Below are 20,407 nucleotides of genomic sequence, written 5' to 3' on the forward strand. Positions count from 1 at the left end.
AAAAATTGCCACTAGATAGTCACCCAACTACTGTAAGGCAGCCATCAAACTCTGAAAAGAAAGATATTTCAGGAGAAAATTAACGACCTGTGGTATAGCAGGGTCCGAGGTGATTGTGCCACTTAAAATAAATAATTAAAATGTTGTGGCTAGGCTCGAGTTTGTGGGTGTGGCACTCTGTTGCATGATTGTAGTGAGTTCGATGGGGGAGCACCTGCGCCCACAGGTTGAAAAGGGAGCTTGTGTAGAGAGCCAGGAGGAAGTGCAAACAAAAGAAAGTCAGAGGTTAAGGGGACATGACAGAGAGAGAGAGAGAGAGAGGGGTGGGAGAGCAGGAGCAGAGCAGATACGAGGAGAAGTGTAGGCTGGCAGCCATACAGAGAGGAGCTTGTGGCCACCACTGAAGAGGGGACTGAGGGTTGCTCCTGCCAAGTGATCTAGGGAGCAGGACTGACCAACTGCTCTGGGAAGGCTCCCACATAAGGCTCCCGCGTAAGGCTGAAGAACACTAGATTCGCAGATATCAATGGACTGGCATCGAGGACTTGAGCCCACTCAATGGGTTAGCTGTCTCTGTTAGAAGGACATCTGTTTGGGCTGAAAGGATCAGGGTAAGTAGAGGAAACATCAGATTTTAGAAAGCTGCACCGTGGCTCATGATTGTTTAATTGGATGGCCAGATCCCTGCCATGGATTTTCATCTTGTTTTAATGGATTTATTTATTCCTATTTATGTGGACTTTAAATCCCTGCACATCACCTGTTTTTGCTGAGATTATGTATTTATTGACTTTAGTCAGAGCACTGCACTTTTTACACTTTATTGTTTTGTTTTTGGAATAAAAGCACTAAGCACTTACACCTACTCTTGCTCATTGTGTGTGTCTTTATTTGCCAGGTTCATCTTTAGTTTCATTATGAACAAGCTGCCAACAACAATGGAGCCAGCCTGCACCACCACAGGACCTTGTTCACTCCTTCCCTTATGGTAACATGATTCATCTTTATTTTCTCTGATGGTAATTTCAAAGAAAATGTGTTATGTTCACTAGCAAACTAATAAAAGTCCTGATCATTCTCAAATCCGCTTACTCCAATTCAGAGGAGCAGAACAGAAGAGCCTATCCTGGCAGCACTGGGCACAATGCAGGAAAAGGGTCCACTCATGCTCAGGCTCATACTTGCACTGGGACCATTAAACCAAACCTTCACGGCTTTGAGAATGTAGGGGGATAACTGGAACACCCAGAAGAACAGCACAGAGACACATGGAGAACATTAAGACTCCATGCAGACATCAGGTGCTGGATATTAAATGGCAGTGTTAATCAATGTGCACTATGGTGCCACTTAAGCTATGTTAACTATCTCAGATTTCTCAAATTACATTCACACTTACAGCCTTATGACTAGTCTACTGTCTTAAAGCTACAGAAAAGTATACTCTGACAGGAAAAACAATATGGTATGGATGAAAAACAATTTAAAATACATATTTTTCTTAGCATATTTTATTTTACTTTCTGTAGATTGTTTTGTATTACTCTATTGATGCAGTTTTGCCATGGCAAGTCTCGTTTTCTGGCTAAATTTGGGTGGAAATCTCGACATGCAAAATTAAAAAGATACTGTATTTATTTAACATTAGATTAATAGAAATAACACAATATTTGAAAGACTGGATGATAACTTTATTTAGTAAATCAAACTTTTATCTACTAAAAATGTTATAAACAACATTAAACATTGGAATGAATAAGTTATGACATTACAAAAATGCAAAGTGCTTTAAAAAACTGTGAGTTTTCTGACTGCCACCCTGCTATTTTCTCCCTACAAAGTGTGAAATCCTCACTTGTGTTAAATTTAAAAGGATATTTCTCCCAAGTATAACATATATAAAATAATATTCCAGCCCACAGTTGACTTCATTTTTTTTAATTCACACTTTCTTTGTGTTTGTGTAGATTTTCTCTACTTTGGTGTTCCATTTGACATCCAAAGTAAATTGTGAAAAGTATGTATATATATATATATATATATATATATATATATATATATATATATATATATATATATATATATATATATATATATATATATACATACATACAAACACAAAGAAAGTGTGAATTAAAAAAAATGAAGTCAACTGTGGGCTGGAATATTATTTTATACATATATATATATATATATATATATATATATATATATATATATATATATATATATATATATATATATATACTTTTCATATATTTGAACAACCAGGATTATTCATATAATGGCCACAAGGCTAAACTGAGCAGTTGTGGGACAAGAACTATGGTAAGAGAAGTGACTAAGAATCCTGAGCTCCAGAGAAACTATATGGAGATGGGGGAAACTTCCAGAAGGACAAGCACCAGTGCAACACTCCATCAATCTGGCCTTTATGACAGAATGACCAGACAGGAGCTCTCCTCAGTAAAAGACCTGCTTTGAATTTACAAAAAGGCACCTAAATGACTTTCAGAATGTGAGAAACAAAATTCTTCGGTCTAATGAATCCAAGATTAGCATCATATCTGGGGGAAACCGTGCACTGCTATACCATTTCAGCTTTGAAGTATGGTGGTGGCAGAATCGTGCTGTGGGATTGTTCTTCAGCAGCTGGGAATGGTAGAATAGACAGGGTTAAGAAAAAACTGAACAAAGAAAAAGTACAGAGATATCCATAATGAACATCTGCTCCAGAGTGCTCTGGACCTCAAACTTAGCCAAAGGTTAAACTTCTAACAGGACAATGACCCTAAGCATAAAGCACAAGCAACACAGGAATGGCTCAGGGGTAACTCTGGGAATGTCCTTGAGTTGCTTAGTTAGAGTCTGGACTTGAACCCAACTGAACATCTCTGGAGAGACCTGAAAATAACTGTCCACCATCAATTTCCATCCAACCAAGACAGAACTTGAGAGGGTCTGCAGAGAAGAATGGCAAAAAACCACTAAATCCAAGGGTGTGAAGCTTGTCATATCATACCCAGGAAGACTTCAAGCTGTAATCACTGTCAAAGGTGATTCAACAAAGAACAAAGCAAAGGGTCTGAATACTTGTGTCAACGAGAAATTTCAGTTTTTTATTTTAAAAATCCTATTTTAGCTTTGCCATTCTGGGGTATTGAGTCTTGCTTGATATGGTTTTAGCACAAGGTTGTAACATATAAATATAACATACCATACAAAATCCAAGAAATAGTAGACTGGATTAAACACTGAATACCAAAATTCAGAGTAGTTTGAGAACACATGAGGTAATTTAAATATTTGTTTATTAGATAATGAAAAGATTTTGGTGAACCAAAAATAATGAATTCTAAAGCCTGCTTACAGTACATTAGTAGTACTGGCATTACACTTTCATGGCAGAAGAGTGATGGACAGTCCATGCAGACAGAGCTGTCTAAATTAACTGCCTGAGATAGAGTATGAAGGGGGGCTACAGAGACAACGGTCAAGTCAGGAGCAGATAATAGCAATGAAAGCCAAGAAAAGACAAAGACTTGCTGGTTTGCAATGACCTTGAGATTATGTCATCTTACCTCTCAAACCTCACTTAATTAAAGAAGTAAAAAAACCTTCCTGCCTCAAGTGATTTTCCCTGATCTGTCATAACCACAGTCTTTACATACTTTATATTGAGGCTGAATAATATTCTCTTAGAAAGGATTGTCTTATAGTACTTGCATATGATACTGTTTTTTTTATTTTTTAAGGTGGTGAAAATCATTAAAACAGCATATACAAGACTTTTTATTTATTTTTTGGCCATAGGCACTATCTTACTTTTCTCAACTGGTTATGGGGTTTGTCAGTGGAAAAATAATTCTACAATTGAAAATGGAAAAGCTTCTGCTGGTACCTCACATCTCCAGGATCCTAAATTTGAAACCTGATCCTTTGACTTTTTGTGCTGTGTTGGTAGAGTCTCTCCAAGTCCAAATGTGTTTTATCCATTGTCTCTGGTTTCTTCTCATATCTCAAAGATGCACATGTTAGGTCAGCTGGTGGCACTAACTTGCTTTGATATAAGTGAGTGTCAGTGTGCGTGTGGGTGTGCAAGTGGGTGTGAATGTGACCTGTTGTGAAGCTGCAATCCTACATAGCTTTGGTGACTGTCATGTGCTCCGTGTTGCTACAATAGTGTTTTGTTCTGTAATGGAAAAAGCAATTTCAGAAAAAGAATGTAATACTGTCCATGATTTCTGCCAGGGAAAACTGCAAAGGGAAGATTAAAGTGTGACTGGATAGAGCCAAAGGATGTGCCATCAGCAGTCAGACTAACATGGAATAAAACCATTATATGGTGGGGGGGCAGTGAACAGAGGAAGAAACATCAGAATTGATGGAACTCCCAAGCAGAAGCTTGTAGTCCTTCTAGGTCTGACTGTAAAGCAGACGGTGTGACCATTCCACTTTCTCACCTCCTGATTAGTGATGAGAGAACCCCCAAAGAGTTTAGGTCGGCAAAATTGTATCAATGTTTGGTAACTTCTCTGAACTTTGCAAAATATATTTCAAGTCCATTGGGAAGGAGGAACTGAAGCAATTTTGAATGGATTATAATGGTGCAGAGGTCTTTCAAAAGTCCCTGATGGCTAGAAAAGTGCCTGCTGAGCCAACTATTGTGGCCAAAAATGAGACCTGATCTGTGAAGCAACAGTGCTAACCAATGTATCACCTTACCTCAAACAACAAGTATATATATATTTTTAGCGCACAAACTGGCAAACACTTTACAGACTGTCCTTTTCAATGCAAAAAGCAAAAATTGACCACAAAGACAAGAAACACAGTTTACAAGATTCCATCTAATGCATGCCCAGCAGTATACGTGGGACAAACATCTAAGATACTCACAACGCATATACAGGAACATCACAATGCTGTCAGAAGTAAAGACTCATGGTCTCTGATTTACACACATACAAGTTCCACCAGACACACGTTTAACTGGGACGCTGTGAAAGTAAAATTCAGGGCCAATACCAAGAGTGCCAGAGAGCTGGCTGAATCTTGGCTCTTTAATGAAAACGGCATTAACAGACACTTGGACATGAACCTAGCAGGCTTAAAAAGAAGAACATCCAAATAATAAAAAAGACTTTATGATCAACAAATTCCGACCCTACCTTATTGATCCCCCCTGCCATTACAACCCATCCACCCATCCATTATCCAACCCACTAAATCCTAACTACAGGGTCACGGGGGTTTGCTGGAGCCAATCCCAGCCAACACAGGGTGCAAGGCAGGAAACAAACCCCAGGCAGGGCGCCAGTCCACCACAGGGCACACACACACACACACACCAAACACATACTAGGGACAATTTAGAATCACCAATGCACCTAACCTGCATGTCTTTGGACTGTGGGAGGAAACCGGAGTGCCTGGAGGAAACCCACGCAGACACGGGGAGAACATGCAAACTCCACACAGGGAGGACCCAGGAAGCGAACATGAAACATGGCAGCAGCGCTACCCACTGCGCCACCGTGCCGCCCCTACCCATCCTTCACTTGCCATATATTGTCTATGATTCCTGTATGTCTAATCATTTTCCTCAGGTAATGACATCTGGTAGAAATAAAAAAAAAACTATTTTAAGATACGTCATTCATTTTCTCCCTTTGTGGATCTCTATCTACACATGTACCATTGTGCTGATAGAGGTCCAATTTTGGGGGGTGTACTGGCCATGCCATAAAGTGGTAGGATCATGGGACTGACTTGTTTCATGTTTGAAGTCCCAAAACATCTTTTTTTGTTTCCCATGAATCTCTGCAAATGTTTCCCACTCTTTTCTTTCATCAAGAAGGATGAAAAAGTAATAAAGCGATTATTATTTCATAGAGTCTGGTGTGTTTTTCACAAGGGGAGTAAGAGGGCTCCTTTAAATCTTGTTTTGAGCCATGTGACACTGAGCCAGCAGCATACAGGAATCAGTGTTGTAAATCCAATGGCAATACTTATAATATTCTCATTGTGTTCAGAAAATGTAACCCTCAAATGAAAAAACTGCACATTATTTGTTTTCTTCTTTTTTCTGAAGGATGAAAGTACTGATTAGGTTCTGCACATGGCTGCTACAGCTCTTTGATATTATAGTGATATCATGGGGAGCTAGGAAAAAAGCTGACCGTATGGTGAATTTCCAGGAAGATATTCAGTAAAGAAGGACATTGGTGAGTACAGCATATTCAGTGAATAAAAATGTTTAAGCAAATTTCACTGATCAACACTATTCCTGATATGGAAGTACAGTTATGCTTTTCCCTCTCCCAATAAGCAATCACCCATCTTCCTTTCAAACTCTTCTTTCAATTAAAACTAAACTGCTGAGATTTAGAACTTATCACTTAAGGGGTCAAAGGAAAGTCCACAAAATCATTAGGTGTTCTGGTGAGAGAGTTTTCCGGTGGCTGTTGAGGGTATTTCTGTAATGATGTAATAATAATAATGATGTAATAATAACCACTCGAAACCACCCTAACCCACTCTCACCTCGGAGTACTGCACCCTCCACCCATCCTTCTGCTGATACCAGCATAGGAGGGAGTTTCCCCCCACCCAAAATTATAGCAGCCCAGGTAAGCAGAGAGCTGAGGAGACTTCGTGCCAGCAAAGCAGCGGGTCCAGATAGAGTATCGCCACGACTACTGAAGGCCTGTGCACTGGAGCTGGGGAGTCCTCTACAGCGCATCTTCAACCTGAGCCTGGAACAGGGGAGAGTCCCAAGGCTTTGGAAAACATCTTGCATCACCCCAGTCCCAAAGGTATCACGTCCTAGTGAGCTGAATGACTTCCGGCCTGTCTCTCTGACGTCACATGTGATGAAGACCATGGAGTGGCTGCTGCTTCACCACCTGAGGCCACAGTTCCGCCACGCCCTCAACACTCTGCAGTTCGCTTACCAGGAGAAGGTGGGAACGGAGGATGCCATCATCTATATGTTACACCAATCCCTCTCCCACTTGGACAGAGGCAGTGGTGCTATAAGAATTATGTTTCTGGACTTCTCTAGCGCCTTCAACACCATCCAACCACTGCTCCTTAGGGACAAGTTGACAGAGATGGGAGTAGATTCATACCTGGTGGCATGGATCGTGGACTATCTTACAAACAGACCTCAGTATGTGCGTCTCGGGAACTGCAGGTCTGACATTGTGGTCAGCAACACAGGAGCGCCGCAGGGGACTGTACTTTCTCCAGTCCTGTTCAGCCTATATACATCGGACTTCCAATACAACTCTGAGTCTTGCCATGTGCAAAAGCTGCTGACGACACTGCTATCGTGGGCTGCATCAGGAGTGGGCAGGAGGAGGAGTATAGGAACCTCATCAAGGACTTTGTTAAATGGTGCAACTCAAACCACCTACACTTGAACACCAGCAAAACCAAGGAGCTGGTGGTGGATTTTAGGAGGACCAGGCCCCTCATGGACCCCATGATCATCAGAGGTGACTGTGTGCAGAGGGTGCAGACCTATAAATACCTGGGAGTGCAACTGGATGATAAATTGGAGTGGACTGCCAATACTGATGCTCTGTGCAAGAGAGGACAGAGCCCGCTATACTTCCTTAGAAGACTGGCGTCCTTCAACATCTGCAATAAGATGCTGCAGATGTTCTATCAGATGGTTGTGGCGAGTGCCCTCTTCTATGTGGTGGTGTGCTGGAGAGGCAGCATAAAGAAGAATGTCTCACGCCTGGACAGACTGGTGAGGAAGGCAGACTCTATTGTAGGCATGGAGCTGGACAGTTTGACATCTATGGCAGAGCGACGGGCGCTGAGCAGGCTCCTGTCAATCATGGAGAATCCACTGCGTCCACTAAATAGTATCATCTCCAGACAGAGGAGCAGCTTCAACGACAGACTGCTGTCAATGTCCTGATCCACTGACAGACTGAGGAGATCGTTCCTCCCCCACACTATGCGACTCTTCAGTTCCACCCAGGGGAGTAAACGTTAACATTATATAAAGTTATTGTCTGTTTTTACTTGCATTTTTAACACTCTTTAATTGAGTACTGAGAAAAGCGCTATATAAATGTAATGAATTATTATTATTATTAATATTGTTTTTTATCAGTATGCTGCTGCTGGAGTATGTGAGTTTCCCCTTGGGATTAATAAAGTATCTATCTATCTATCTATCTATCTATCTATCTATCTATCTATCTATCTATCTATCTATCTATCTATCTATCTATCTATCTATCTATCTATCTATCTATCTATCTATCTATCTATCTATCTATCTATCTATCTATCTATCTATTTAATGTTTAATACCTTTTATAAATGTGGTTTAGTGTGTATTGCATTTTTTTGTCATGAGGATTCCATTTCAAAGATCAATTTGTCACTTTAAGTTGATTTGACAAAGTTCATTTGTATTTTGATTTTCTTTGCTTACTCATGGCTGTTTGGAAGCATCACATGATTATGCTCATTACGCTGGGGATGTCGCAGAAGTCACAGCATAAATATGGTGGTGGTCACATCAGGCATTATTCAGATTTTCTCTTAGTGTGACTAGCTTTCTTTCATATTCAACCTTAGCATCAGGTTTTTACTTTTGGTTCTGGCCTTCATCTTTTGAATTATGCCTTGCCCCTTTGGTTCTTGGTTGCATGGTGTGGTAAAACTAAGGCAGTAGACAAGAAAAGGTTTTGTGGATGGCCACCCCGTATACTGAAAAATCAGCAAAATATAAGAAGCACTAATCGGAGTTCACAACTGAACTGAACTAACAGGATGAGTCTGTTCTATAAATATGGTGGATAGGAAGAAGAGGTGGAGTTAAGGTGGCTGGAACTGGAAGATCAATTCTGGGTACCGGAAGTGATCTCATCAGGGTTGGCCAGAAATTATGTTAGTGGGTAGTTTAGTAATGATGTCACTGATTGGCAGGACAGGGAAACAAGAGGAGAGAGGACCAGTTAAGAGTACCAACCCCAAGTCTGGCTGATAAATAACACTATTTGAGCCTGTAAACTGTCCCCCATAAGCACGTGTGTGACCATGGTTATTCTTATCTCATAGTTTTGACCCTTGCTTGTCCTTACCAAGTCTTTGTCTACATATATTATTTCCAAGTCTTTTATTAACTCACAGATTTCATTCTTTAGCTCTGATCATGGCAACTTCTTGGATGCCAGCTTACCTTTACATTTAGTAAGGTATCGCCTGTCCTTTGTGGAGATTGTTGTGTATTAAAGTCCAAAAAATATCCCAAAAATACCCACTAGAGCTGCTGTCTTAGCCCTTTTTCTTTTTCCATTCTGTTTTAATACATGAAACTACAAGACAACAGACAAATGAACTTCTCCTCCTTTTGTAACATTCAAGACAAGTGTGTTTCTTGCTCCTTGTCACTGCATCATATTCATTATTCATCCCCGTGAACATTCACTGGTTGTTAGCTCTCCTGCACATACAGCCTGCTGTTTCGATTAAAGAGAAAATCAGACCCGTCTGATTTCAGCGGAGTGAGTCGCAGACTAGCTGGTCTCAGTCATCAGTATGTCACATTAGGCGAATGGCTTCACAGGATGGCACCACTGACTGCCTCCAACTCGCTATGATTATGTAAATGATGATTACGACTAAATTGGACATAATGTGTATTTGGAGTGTGACTGTGTTCACCCTGCAATGGACAGATGTACCATCTTGAATAGGACAATTAGACCATTCAGTCACACAATAATTTATGTAGTACACTTCAGGACAGGGCAGTATGGTAGCATTGCAGCATCACTGTAAGGAGACCAGGGTTCAGAGCCAGGTTCTCTCCCTGTGTGGCGTCTGCGTGGGTTTCCTCTGGGTACTCTGATTTCATTTCACTGTCCAAAGATATGCGGGTTAGGTGAACTAGTAACAATAAACTGGCCCTAGTGTATTTTTGGTGTGAGTGTGTGTGTTTGCCCTGCGATGGATGGGCACTCTGTCCAGGGTTTATTCCTGCCTCACCCCCTATGCTTGCTGGGATAGGCTCCAGAACTCTCTAAGAACCTGGCCTGGATTTAGTGGGTTAGAAAATGACATGAAATTAAAAGAATCATTCTCCCAAGCCACTCTCTGAATAGTCAGTCCTTCATCAAAAGATGCAGTTCTTATCTGTTGGACGCTTCTGCAAATGCTTTCTTAGCTGAGGTAAATGGCAATGCCCCAGGCAAAGTGCAAAGTCCTTTTCCTTCACACCAGACCCTACTGGCTCTCCACCGATACACCCCCATTAAGAAAGCAAATATTTCAGTCACCAAGGGACCCCTTTATTCTCTCTTCTGCTATGGGACTTTATGACAAACTAGAGGTGTTTTATTTGCTCTTATGTTTTTTTTTTCCTTGTATTTATTTGTTTGTATTTTACCTTTAGCTGTTGATTATCACATACTGCAAGGAGTCATTTCAACCTCCAGTGTCAATCAGCCTAGGGGCAAAAACATTTAAACCTCTGGCTAAATATAAGACTTGACTAACAGCCAGTGCTTTCAGTGGAATTTACATTTAGGTATTAAGGAATATTGCTGTTTGAAAATGATTCATGCCTTGGTATTATGATTATTTTCTACTACTTAGATGTAACTGTACTATTTTAATTGTGTAAACATATTATTTTAAACAAAGTTCTTTTTTTCAGAGTTGAAACCCAAACCAAGAAGCACACACCAGTGCTGCATACCGCTAATTTTAAGCTGGTGTCTTTTTAATTGTAGGAGATAATGAACAGTACACTTCCAGCAATGAGACATAACTGAAAATGTGGCTGATTTTCACTGCTTGGCTTGCTCTGTGGCTCATCTCAGAGTCAGCAGGGCACCAGTGCTTTGACTAGGAGTATTATATTAATGGCAGATCAGGGTATTGTCCTCCCTTCTTAATATAAAGATGCAGGAGCGGAGAAACATGGGAGTTGCACATTGGTATTAAATTACTCAGCTAGCTGTGGTCTTTTATATGTGTAATTGTTCGGTCTATGTTAGCATGTATCCATTTGTGATTCTCTAATTTAAAAAGCAGTAATGAGAAAATTATTGTTGTTATTATTATTATGATTTTTTACATTTTTCGATTTTGATTAACTGTTTCTGGTGTCAGTGCCAAAATATTGAGAAATAATACTTATTCTCACAACAATTCATTCTTTTTCCTATACTGAAGAGCAGTTGTTACAGTGAAACATCTAAGGTTATTTGCCTGTTTGGATTTTATAGTGTTTTTTGTCACCACCATTTTCAATGCAGTACCCTTTAATTTGCAATCTGTGCAATTACAGCGTATTCAAAATAACATGCCCAAGCATTATTTATACAAACACATTCATATAGTTTTACAAAAAATATGTTCTTAGTGTACCTCAGTGTGAATTCTTTCTCTTTAGAAGACAATACTTTCTGTTTAGGAGTTGCTTGGTGCCAAATTGAGGCAGTATCAGGGATAAAGCTCGGACCGACCAGAGACATGACCTCATCTCTGGGCTCATCCACTCCCACTGAGCTAATTTCAAGTTGCCAATTGTTATGTTCGTCACATTAGATTGACATTATACTTATTTATCAAACACATTTGAAGTTACCATCCATCCTCCCTCCTTGGAGTGATACCAGTTGAAACATTATTGAGCTGAGAGCTGATTATCCTGATAATTAATTTTTACGCTGCTAGTCTTCCATCTCATCTTGATTAAATGGAAGAGTCCTTATCCACCTACCACCTTACAGAAGATATAGTGTACTATCTGAAGAATTTTAATTATGTTCTCTAGTCACTCCAGGTATCAAAATTATTTAAATAAATGAATATTTATTCTTAAAGCGACACATGATAGCATAATAATTAGTACTGCTGCTTCATAAAGCTAGGGACCTCAGTTAGATTCCCAACGCAGTCTTCAGTTTTTTTTTTCCTCCATTCCTCCTGTTCCCTCACACATTGATAAAATGTGAATGTTTGGTTACCTGCATGAATGGGTGGGTGTGTGCTGAATGTGCCCTGTGGTGTATGGTTGATTTCTTTAGAGTTAGCCTACGCCCTAATTCCAACATATAATAAAATAAGTGTGCTCAGAGAAAGGACAATTAAAAATTGTAACATCCACACTCTTCAAAATAATGGCATTGTACAGTTCTTAACTGGGTTGTATAATTCCTCATAGAGCCACTGCTTGACAAAGAACCATTGTATTCAGGTAAGGGTTGTTTGCATGTGAAGTTGGTCAATTCTGCTTTGAAGATACTTTCTAATATAAAACTGAAATCTTTAATGTATGGTAGGCTGCAGGACACTAACAGGCTGAGAAACTGTTGACTGTGGTACTGGACATATGCAGCAAGAGTCCTTTTAAAATCAGGACCTATTGGTACTTCACAAATCAGTTACTATTTATTTATGATTATTCACATTATGGAGCTTGTAACAGATCTAAATAAACAAATGGTTCTTTCTGAAACCTTCATATTAAAGGGTCTTTTGGGAACCAAAAGTGGTTCCCCTAGACTTTGCTGTGAAGAACCACACTGGCACCTTTATTTTTCAGAATGCAAGCAGAGACTTTGCATTGTGCCAGTTGAAGTGAGAATAGTCTTCAGCTTGTCTTGTGTCTTGTATTGGAAGCTGCACTTTTATTTTAAATCAGTAAATAGCCATGCCCCAAACTAGAGCTTGCATCAGTGAAGTAGGCATAAAACATCTTTTACTCATAAATATCTTTAATCTTGGTTCCACTCTCTTTACCTTCCTCGTCTCCTCCTACCTCCGGACATGCCTTCCCCCTCTTCTTCTCCTTCTTCGGCCAAACAGTAACCCAATTTCCACCAGCACCCTGCAAAATTTTACATTGGATGCCCTTCCTGATGTAACCCTCCCAATTTAACCGGGCTTGGGACCGGCATGAAGAAACACACTGGTTTGTGCATCTCCTGTGACTGGGTTGGTTTATTCTGCTTTGCCTAAAAACTTCAACTGGAATGACACTTGGAACAAAACATTACCACCACGCACACAGTGATCTGCAGCAGAAACCCCTAAAACAACATCCTTGAAACCTCGCCCAATTTGGATATCTCTTTTTAAAAGTTCTGAAGTTATAAGAAAACAAAAGAGCTTGTGAAGGAATACCTGTTTAGTCATACTGGATCATCAAGCAAGCACAGAAATCTTGAGTAGTTGTTACTCTTAGGACCTCATGCTAACTATTTACATATACATGAGTGATAATTAAGAAAGTCAAAATTTGATGTTTGTTTATTTTTTTTAGCTTTTTTCTTTGGATTCAAAAAATCTGGGATTTTCAGAGGACAAGGAATTTTAGTTTTACAACATTTCTGAAGATGTTACACTGTGCCATTTTGTTTTATTATGGGTGCCACCACTATTTGTTAATAGACATGTTAATGTCAAAATCTCCACTTGCTGCAGGGACATCGAACTGTTGGCCATAAGTCTGCGTCCCTACTACTTGCCCCGAGAGTTTGGACACGTCATTGTTGTTATTGTTTACATCCCTCCTCGGGCGGACGTGGAGATAGCGGGTGACGCTATTCTGCTGTTGCTAAGTTACAAACGCAGCACCCTGAGGCACTTGTGCTAATCGCTGGAGATTTTAACCATGTGACGCTGGACAAAATATTACCTGCCTTCTCCCAGTATGTGGACTGTAACACCTGGGGAAATAAGACTATTGATTTACTGTATGCAAATGTTAAAGACGCATACAGCGCCACCCCGCTGCCTGCGCTTGGGAAAGCAGATCATAACCTGGTTCTGCTTCAGCCTCACTACAAACCAAGAGTGAGGGAGCTACCTACAACCACACGCTTATTCAGGAAGTGGTCCCCTCAGGCCGACTAGGCTCTGAGAGACTGCTTTGAAACTACGGACTGGGATATCCTGCAGGGATCTTATAGTGAGAACATTGAGGAGGTTGTTGACTACACTACTGACTACATCAACTTCTGTATGGACATTGTAGTTCCAGTAAGAACTGTATGCTGCTATGCTAACAACAAGCCATGGATTACAAGTGACATCAAGGGCCTTTTGAACCAGAAGAAAAGGGCCTTTAAAAGCGATGATCAGCATGAGCTCAAGCACGTGCAGAAGGAATTCCGAGTCGAAGGCAAAGGAGCAGTACAGGAGAAAGCTGGAGCAGAAGTTGCAGAAAAACAGCATGAAGGAAGTGTGGGATGGGAAGAAGATCATCACAGGCTGCAGCTCGAAGCGGGGTGCCAGCATCGAGAGAGACGTGAAGAGAGCAAACCAAATGAACAACTTCTTTAACAGGTTTGACCACCCTAACCCACTCTCACCTCGGAGTACTGCACCCTCCACCCATCCTTCTGCTGATACCAGCATAGGAGAGACATCCCCATCCACAATTGCAGCAGCGCAGGTGAGCAGAGAGCTGAGGAAACTTCGTGCAGCAGGTCCAGATGGAGTATCGCGACAACTGCTGAAGGCCTGTGCACTGGCGCTGGGGAGTCCTCTACAGCGCATCTTCAACCTGAGCCTGGAACAGGGGAGAGTCCCGAGGCTTTGGAAAATATCTTGTATCACCCCAGTCCCAAAGGTATCACGTCCTAGTGAGCTGAATGACTTCCGGCCTGTTGCTCTGACATCACATGTGATGAACACCATGGAGCGGCTGCTGCTTCACCACCTGAGGCCACAGGTACGCCACACCTCCACAGTGGAGGATACCATCATCTATATGCTACACCGATCCCTCTCCCACTTGGACAGTGGCAGTGGTGCTGTAAGAATTATGTTTCTGGACTTCTCTAGCGCCTTCAACACCATCCAACCTCTGCTCCTTAGGGACAAGCTGACAGAGATGGGATTAGATTCATACCTGGTGGCATGGATCGTGAACTATCTTACAAACAGACCTCAGTATATGCGTCTCGGGAACTGCAGGTCTGACATTGTGGTCAGCAACACAGGAGCGCCGCAGGGGACTGTTCTTTCTCCGGTCCTGTTCAGCCTATATACATCGGACTTCCAATACAACTCGGAGTCCTGCCATGTGCAAAAGTTCGCTGACGACACTGCTATCGTGGGCTGCATCAGGAGTGGGCAGGAGGAGGAATATAGGAACCTCATCAAGGACTTTGTTAAATGGTGCAACTCAAACCACCTACACTTGAACACCAGCAAAACCAAGGAGCTGGTGGTGGATTTTAGGAGGCCTAGACCCCTCCTGGACCCCGTGATCATCAGAGGTGACTGTGTGCAGAGGGTACAGACCTATAAATACCTGGGAGTGCAGCTGGATGATAAATTGGAGTGGACTGCCAATACTGATTCTCTGTGCAAGAGAGGACAGAGCCGGCTATACTTCCTTAGAAGACTGGCATCCTTCAACATCTGCAATAAGATGCTGCAGATGTTCTATCAGACGGTTGTGGCGAGTGCCCTCTTCTACGCCGTGGTGTGCTGGGGAGGCAGCATTAAGAAGAAGGACGCCTCATGCCTGGACAAACTGGTGAGGAAAGCAGGCTCTATTGTAGGCATGGAGCTGGACAGTTTGACATCCATGGCAGAGCGACGGGCGCTCAAAAGGCTATTATCAATTATGGAGAATCCAATGCATCCACTAAACAGTGTCATCTCCAGACAGAAGAGCAGCTTCAGCGACAGACTGCTGTCACTGTCCTACTCCACTGATAGACTGAGTAGATCGTTCCTCCCCAAACTATGCGACTCTTCAATTCCACCTGGGGGGGAAACGTTAACATTATTCAAAGTTATTGTCTGTTATACCTGCATTTTTATTACTCATTAATTAAATTTAATATTGTTTTTGTATCAGTATGCTGCTGCTGGAGTATGTGAATTTCCCCTTGGGATTAATAAAGTATCTATCTATCTATCTATCTATCTATCTATCTATCTATCTATCTATCTATCTATCTATCTATCTATCTATCTATCTATCTATCTATCTATCTATCTATCTATCTATCTATCTATCTATCTATCTATCTATCTATCTATCTATCTATCTATCTATCTATCTGCTCTTAGTGATGCAGTGTTGTTGGGAAATTGCTAGGTAGAACAGCAATGCATAGCTTGTGACAACTTTACCACAACAGTATAAAAGTCATCATCATAGATTTTCTAACTGCCTAAGTTTGTAATTAAATCAATAAAGAGAAAAAACCCTTGCATTATTATTTTCACAGCTATATCACAGTTTTCTGAATATGGGGCTCCGTACCCAAAGACCAGTCATGCCAATCCCTGCCCACTGACAAAATCGCCACCAATGGGCATGTGAGCATCAGAACTGGACCATGGAGCAATAGAAGAAAGCGGCCTGGTCTGATGAATCACATTTTGTTTTAGATCATGTGGATGGCCAGGCGCATGTGTGTCATTTACCTGGGAAAGAGATAGTAGAAGGATGCACTATGGAAAGAAGGCAAGCTAGCAGAGGCAGTGTGTTGCTCTGAGCAATATTCTGCTGGGAAACCTTGGGTCTTGACATTCATGTAGATGTTACTTTGACACGACCCACCTACCTAAAGATTGTTGTAGACCATGTACACCCATGTTTATCGTAATGGTATTCCTTGATGGCAGTGGCCTCTTTCAGCAGGATAATGAGCAGGAATAGTTTGAGGAACATGACAAAGTTGAAGATATTGACTTTGCCCTCCAAATTCTTTAGACCTCAATCCGAACAAACATCTGTGGGATGTGCTTGAAACCCATGGATGTCCCACCTCATAATTTATAAGACTTAAAGGATCTGCTGCTAACATCTTGGTGCCAGATATCACGGGGTACCTTCAGAGGTCTTGCGGAGTTCATGCGTCGATGGGTAAGAGCACAATATTAGGCAGGTAGTTTTAATGTTGTGGCTGAATTGGTGGAAAACCTTTGCCGCATTTCCTATACTTAAAGTTAAAATTAACATTAATCAATTAATTTATAATGTTGTGGCTAGTTTTCAATGTCCTGCTTGCTATTGCAAGGCCAGTCAGAATAGTCAGTTTCGTATCTCATGCTTAGTTAGCCCTCTAAATACATGGTAAAATATTTTAGCTTCTATACCCAAGAAGCAATCACAAATTTCAGGTGAATATTCTTGTTTTTCACTGGCGCAGCTCTGTATATCACCTGTTGATACTGAAAGAAATTATGTAGAAAAATGAGGAGTGTAGTAAATACATCTAGTTATCCTGTGAATTTGTTCAAAACAGCTCAGTAACCAATTACTAGCAAACCTTTGTGGGCAGCTCTTGTATATGAACACATACAGTCAAGAAAATCTGTAAACTCAACTTGTACTTCTGCAGCAAGTCTGTGCAGTTTAATTAGATTATGTGTCTCATTAGATTAGCCTTGCCTTCATTTAATCATTGTAGATTTTTTAATTTTTTTATTACTTCCAAGTGAATGCATAGACTATAAAGCACATTTTTACATTTTTTTCTGGTAAATTTTTTTCATCTATACAGAGATCATGATGGAAAACCAAAATGAATAAAGCTGGTCTTTACTCCTATCTGCCCTGAGGTCTGTAATAGACAAAATGCCAAATATTATCACTGACAGCATATATCTTAATAAATGAAGCTGCATGCAAATTAGAAGAAATATCTCACACAGCATTTATCTTAATTTCACAATATTCACCTTTTAGTGTTGCTGGATCCAATCCATAGATCACCTGTGAAATATGGCCACATTAAATATACAGGTTTTGCTGATGAAATATGATCCCATGAAACACTGGCAAATTAAAACACATAAAATGATTCATGCATTGAAGCCACTATGAGAAAGCATACTTTAGTGAAGACTTGCTTCTTTACAGATTTGCTTCAAGGTCTTTATATTTTTATTTAGCACAGTATGTGACCCTGCGTTGTGCCTGACAGCAATGACATTGTTTAAAAAGCTCCATGCATGCAATGCATCCCTGGGCTGCTGAGAGCAAACAGTGTGAAATAAATAAAGGCAAATCTGTTTTAAATTAATTGCTAAATGTTATAACAACTAATTGACAAAAACATTAATAAATGGACACTTAATATGTTTTTAGATTGAGGAAGCTCCATTAAGCACCACTGAAAGGACACAAGTGTTGCAAATTCTGTATTGATCTATTTTTATTAATATAAAATATTATTACACAATGGCATTCATAGCATGTCTGTGTTTTTGAAAACTGTCTTGGAGTAAGCATCTTTGGAAAATGAATGAACAAAACAATGGCTGGCACAGTGATTAGTGCTTCACAGCTTTGGATGACTGGGTGTGAATCTTTACCCATTCTCTATTTGAGTGGATCAAGCACATTCTGACTACATCAGGGTTGGGTCTATCTCTGGTTAATAATGTACCTGGTGTGCAGTTTTTAGTACCTGCAAATGTGGTCCAAGGAATGACAACCGGTGAACTAGCAACAGTGTACCCCAAGCTCATTGATGTACATGGCGAGCAAAGTCTAGCCTGTCTGGTCCGATACCAAAGAAGACCTACTGTAGAACAAATTGCTGGCCATGAGAGAAACATAACAGAACACACAGTGCATTGCAGCTTGATGCATATGGACTTATGTACCCAAAGACCGGTCATGCTGACCCCTGTTCACTTCCATAATCGCCTACAATGGGCATGTGAGCATCAGAACTGGACAATGGAGCAGTGGAAGAAAGTAGCCTGGTTTGATGAATGACACTTTGTTTTAGATTATTTGGATGGCCATGTGCATGTGCGTTGTTTACCTGGGAAAGAGAAGGTATCACTGCGGTGGGGTGGCGCCCTGCCTGGGATTTGTTCCTGCCTTGCGCCCTGTGTTGGCTGGGATTGGCTCCAGCAGAACCTCGTGACTCTGTGTTAGGATATAGCAGGTTGGAAAATGACTGACTGACTGAGAGAAGGTATCAAGATAAACTATGAGAAGAAGACAAGCTGGCTGAGGCAATGTGATGCTCTGGGCAGTGTTCTGCTGGGAAATCTTGGGTCCTGGCATTCATGCAGATGTTACTTTGACAAGTATGACCTACCTAAAGATTCTTGCAGGCCACTTACACCACTTGGTGGCAACAGTATTCCCTAATGTCAGTGGCCTCTTTCAGCAGGATAACTTGCCCTGTCACGCTGGAAAAAAAGTTCAGGAATGGCTTGAGGAGCACTACAAAGAGTTCAAGATGTTGATTTTGGCCTTCAGATCCTCCAGATCTCAATCCAATCAAGCATCTGTAGATGTTAGACTGAGAAAGCTTCATTAAGCACCATTGAAAGGACATCTCTGGTTAATCACAGTGACATTTCAGTTGTAGAGTACTCTAGAATTCCTCCCTCATTAAAATTAAGAAACAACTCTTAAACAGCCTGCTGTGATGTGAGTCAGATTCTGCTGAGAATAGGCTTCAACTTCCTATGAGCCTAAAGTTGAAATAAGAAGGTTTAGGAAATAGGAGAGCAAATGCTTCCACATGATTCTTCTTAACTCTTTTTGATTCATTATCAGACTTGAATAATTTACTTTTATGAAAAATAGAAACTTTTTTTCCTTCTGTAGTTAAAGAATGATTTGAAAAATAACAAAGTCAAAGTTATTTGTTCAAAATCATGGTATACAGTACATTAATTTGCCACATGAGATTATGATCTAAAGTGAAGAATGTTTGGGGCATTTTAAAATAACACCCAGCGTGTTCTTATTTTGTGAAAGCAAAAGCCTTAAAGCTTACAGAATACATCAATTTTTCAAGGTAATTTTTCAAGGTAATATTGTTATTGAGTATTGATCCACATCTTGAAATTGCACACATATTGCAAAACAGCATATCCTTCTCATTTCACAAAGGAAAAAAAGGCAAAACTTTTTTGTTAGATTTGGCAATTTCCAGTTGTTTGTTTCACCATGCTGATTATCTACCTCCATCCCAGGGGTGTGGTTTCACTTTTAAAAGTCATCTCCAAGCACTGTTACGGACATTATTGAATGTTGACACCCAGATGTGAATTGCTGTCTCTTTTCTGTTGATGACTAGACAATAATCCCCATATCCTAAGCATGCGCTATAAAATTTGATAATAGGTTTGTGGAGCTTCAGTCAGTTTCATCGTGGTTTGGCTCTATTGCGTAATCTGTCTTTATCATTTTCTCAGTTGTCGATGAGTAGTGGGGGAATGACACAGCTCAGATATGTGAAAAGTTGTGATGGCAGCCAGGTCTTCCTATTTAATTCTACCAAACAAAAAAAAACAAAACATAAACAGACTCAATTGGCAAGAATAGCCGTTCCATGTCTTTTTGTCTTAATCAGGAGGGAGCTCTGTCCTGTGGGTCAATTGTAGATACCCTCTTTCTGGGGAGCCTGGGGTTTATAGCGCT

The sequence above is a fragment of the Erpetoichthys calabaricus genome, chromosome 15 (assembly GCF_900747795.2).
Source record: "Erpetoichthys calabaricus chromosome 15, fErpCal1.3, whole genome shotgun sequence".
Taxonomy (NCBI): Eukaryota; Metazoa; Chordata; class Cladistia; order Polypteriformes; family Polypteridae; genus Erpetoichthys; species Erpetoichthys calabaricus.